Source organism: Dendrobium catenatum, unplaced genomic scaffold, assembly GCF_001605985.2.
Source record: "Dendrobium catenatum unplaced genomic scaffold, ASM160598v2 original_scaffold_189877, whole genome shotgun sequence".
NCBI classification, from domain to species: Eukaryota; Viridiplantae; Streptophyta; class Magnoliopsida; order Asparagales; family Orchidaceae; genus Dendrobium; species Dendrobium catenatum.
This window is the reverse complement of record NW_021508295.1, coordinates 34,804-38,853: the sequence shown is the minus strand read 5'-3', so window position 1 is coordinate 38,853 and position 4,050 is coordinate 34,804.

Sequence of the window (4,050 nt, the reverse complement as noted above, 5' to 3'; positions counted from 1 at the left end):
TCTTGGAACTTTATAATATGCTTTTTCTAAATCAATAAATATCATATGTAGATCCTCCTTATTTTCTCTATATTTCTCCAACAAACCTCTTAATAAATGTATGGCTTCCATAGTCGACTTTCTGGCTTGCTCAAACGAATCAAAGAATTTCTTAGGAAGCAGAATGCTCTTTTTATCTTAAGCTTCCATTTCAGTTGCCAATGAAATGGAATAGGGGGAACTTTCCGTCTAAGTGGTTAATCCGACGAGTCAATTCTCAATGCGATGCTGCTATCCATTCTTCTGATGTCACCCCCGCCTCTCCCTCCCAGTGGAATATACCAACTATTCTCTATCCAATTCCGTAATGGATCCTGATTAAGTATGGGTCATCGGGGCGAAGAGGGTGGGGAGATCATTGATAGAATGAGAAAGAGTGAAAAGTGCTTATCAATCATTGTCGCTAGAGAAGAACACGAAGTCAAAGGCCACCATTATCTTCTTTCATATTTGTATTCATAAGAAAAATGCCAATCGAAATAATGCAACCTCTAAGTTGATACTTCCCAGAATTTGCTGGGGCGCAGTTACACGTCTCTTTTCACAGGTCTTGGACTTCCGTATGTCGGTATGTGTGAAAAGAATACGCAAACCCGGGGGAGAATTAGCTTACATTTCTACGAGAGATGCTAAGATAGAAAGAGAAAAATATCTCAGGCCCAGCCTGCAAAACATGAAACCGAAACCCCATGTTATAGGACACAAACACATTTTTACAGTAGAGCCACCCTGGATGGGAAAGGGTTACATCTAGGTGATAAAAGAAAGCTACAAAGACTTTGCTAGTTTTTTACCTGGAAGGCAGTGAACTTGAAAGGGAAAGGGGAGACATTCTGGAGAACGCCGTCTTTAAACCACTGCTCAGGCCTAAAAGAAGCCGCATCAGCACCACAATCGTACTCCATTCTACCCATTGAGTAGGGAACATAAGTCACGATGCCTCCTGCTTTCACTTGAGTTCCATAAGGCAAGACATCATCCTTGCTGATGCCTTTTGGGTCCTGCAAAGATCACATCTTAACAGCCTTCTATGAAATGAAAGTAAGCTGCATTGGTGGCCTTAGCTGGGTTGATGGAAGGTCATAGAGAGCACACCCAAAGCCTTTTTTTTGAGCCACAAGGCAATAGTTGAGTACTTATACAGTGAAAGGCAATAGATGAATTCCAAGGAATCACGAATGTACTAAAAGCAAAAGAGGCGCGAAGCGTTTTCGTACGCTTGTCAGGGCTTGGGCTTGTGCTTTCTGCTTATTTACTTAGAATAAGAAGAAGGGCTGGATACTTCTGCAGCATGCTGATTCAGATAGAAACTCCGTCTTTGCTCCGCACCTTTGCCTTCGCTGTTGGGTACACAGCTGGCTTGATCTTTATCACGATCATGGCTACCACCTATGCCTCTCCTGTTGGGTTTTTCTCGTGAATCGGGTCCCAATGTGCTGGATCTAAACCTCTTGAGCTGGAACTAGAGCTAGCTAGGGATATGCAACTAAAGTCTTATAGCATCGGTCTTCGCTCTTAGCGATTGGTCTTTCTGGTCCGGTAAGCCTGGGTCCGACCCATCAGTTGAAAGTGCGGATGCCCCAACTCACCAATTTTCTATATCTTTCATGGTCGTAGGAGACCTTTTTTCATTGATGCTCCTATAAGTCGCACCTTGCAAACAAGTCTTGAAGATATTTCCGTACTAACGGGTAACGGGGAAAGATGAATTCGAACTGGCAGAAGCGGAATCCGTTTCAAAGATGGATTGGATTTCTTTTGAAGTTCTAAGTCGAATTTCTTGAGTTTTCGCCGGCTCCCGGGGCTAAGCTGCCGATTTATGTAGTTAGCCATGGATATCGCTGGAAGACTTGAAAGAATTAATCCCGGAAAGGCTGCATGAACCGCTTTTTTCAACTATTTTCTTTATGGGTGATTCTCTAGTCCTAATTTCGAATCTAGGATAAATGGAAACCTGGGATTTCCTATAGGCAAGGTACGGTCTCAGCTATTCTGTCTCTCCATCTTTTTCGCTAGTAAGCGCTTACCAACCCCCTTACTGCGAATTCTAAACGCTACCCCACACCCTCTTCTTCATTTAGAAATCTAGTTGAGAAGACCTCGCAGGAATAGCCTAGCCCCTTTTCCAGGCTTATGGTCTATATCCTTTGGCTTGGCTTAATTGAAGGCCTTTCCAATCTTCTTATTCTACAAATACAAGCTGCTTGCTTATCGACTGTTGTCACAATTGAATTAGAATTAGCTACGATCAATAAAAATTTCGTATATAGTAAAATCCAACATAGTAGTTGTGATGTGAACAGTGCTTCGCTCCTTATCTTATATAGGCTACACCGTGCTGAATGAAAAAGTTTTTTCCTAGTAGGGAAACCCCCTATCTCTTCCAACTAGAATGCTTTTAGTAGTTCTTGTTTTGCTCCTCGAAGCACACCGGGCTGCTTAGGCAGAATACGCAAGCGGTGTGCTTTAAGAAAAAAGACATTTCTTTTATTTTCTTTTTTTCATTATGGCTCACGAATTTTCAGTATGGGTCGCAGTTTGATCCAACTCGTCTCTCTCGTTATTCACCCGATAATTGGATTGAGATTTCCATTTCAGAATCTTCAAGAAGTTGTTCTATAGGGGCCCCCGGGGTCTCCAATAGTGCCGCTTCTTAGGTGTCCACTGGGGTTCGAAATGAAATGTGCTGGCTTCTTCAGATCTAAGTGAGGACTTTACTAATCTTTGTCGTTTCATTCAGGATCGGATAGAGGAAATAGGAGCGGACTTGCCATGTAGCTGGTCTCTCCAAGAGTTTTCCCGGATGGTTATTGGGGAAGAGGAGGTGCTAGACCCCTCTGACCTAGCTTATGTCTACTCTGACCTGTTACAGCATGGTTTTCAGAGTTGGTATTGGGAGCAGGCTTTCGATTCTAGAACTTTACTTTATGGGTGAATCTAAATATAGCTAGTGAAAATGTTTTCTTTTTCGAATTTTCTTTGTACCGCCCAGAAGGGCACGAGATAGAAAGGAATCAAAGATCTTATCCACCAATACCCCAACCCAATCCCACTTTTGATAGGTGCCACATCAATTCTCATTCGATTTCACGGTAGAATTAGCTGATCAGAACTCGATTGCAAATTGAATTACTACTTTTCTTTTAGTTAAAAGAATGGAATAGATGTAGGAGCGGAGCTAAGAAAAGCAGAAAGAAGACGTTGCATAATACTGACTTACGAGTACCAGCAGTGCTAAAAGTAGTGCTTTCTTATGAGATTTCTAGTTACCTAATCAATGTGGAACTCTTTAGAAAAGCTTTCAAAGTAGAGATTTCATCACATAAGAGAGTTTTGTCATTCTCTGATGCAGGAAATCAAAAAAATGGCATATTATTACTAATACTGGGGCCTAGCGTCTTTCTTATTCCGGGTATAAGAAAGATTCTTATCAATGTCTTCCTGAACACAAGAAGGCACGAAGCGTAGTAACTTTCGGAGTGAATGAGTGCAGCATGGAAAGAAGGCTATAAGCTGCCTACATGGCTACATAGTACTAATAAGTTAGCATGATCAGATCAAAGAAAGAGAGCTAGCGGACGAGAGTGAAGAGAGAGATAGGGCAAATAACACAGGAAAGAGACAAGACTGGTAATCCCGCATCTTAGATGAGCTAGAGGTCATAAACCGATTGCTTCTGTCTTTAAGAAAATGACATTCCATAGTAGAGTAAAGGTAATAAACTACGCCATGCTGGCTATCGAGAAAGATAAATGATATGTTCATATATGATATGATTCTCTAACAGACGATTTTCGGCATATCGCTACTTCTTCTTCCTCATAGGAAGAGAACGATCTGTTCGCTACTAAGTTCACTTTCAGAAAGAAGAAGAAGTTGATAAGCAATAGCAAGCGCGAGTTTCATTGCCATTACCTGTCCTTGGTAGAGGTAGAACCCATCTTTCGACTTCTCCTGTCTATTACTAGACTTGAATCCCTAATAGGCTGTTAGCAATAAGAAGAATAGGCT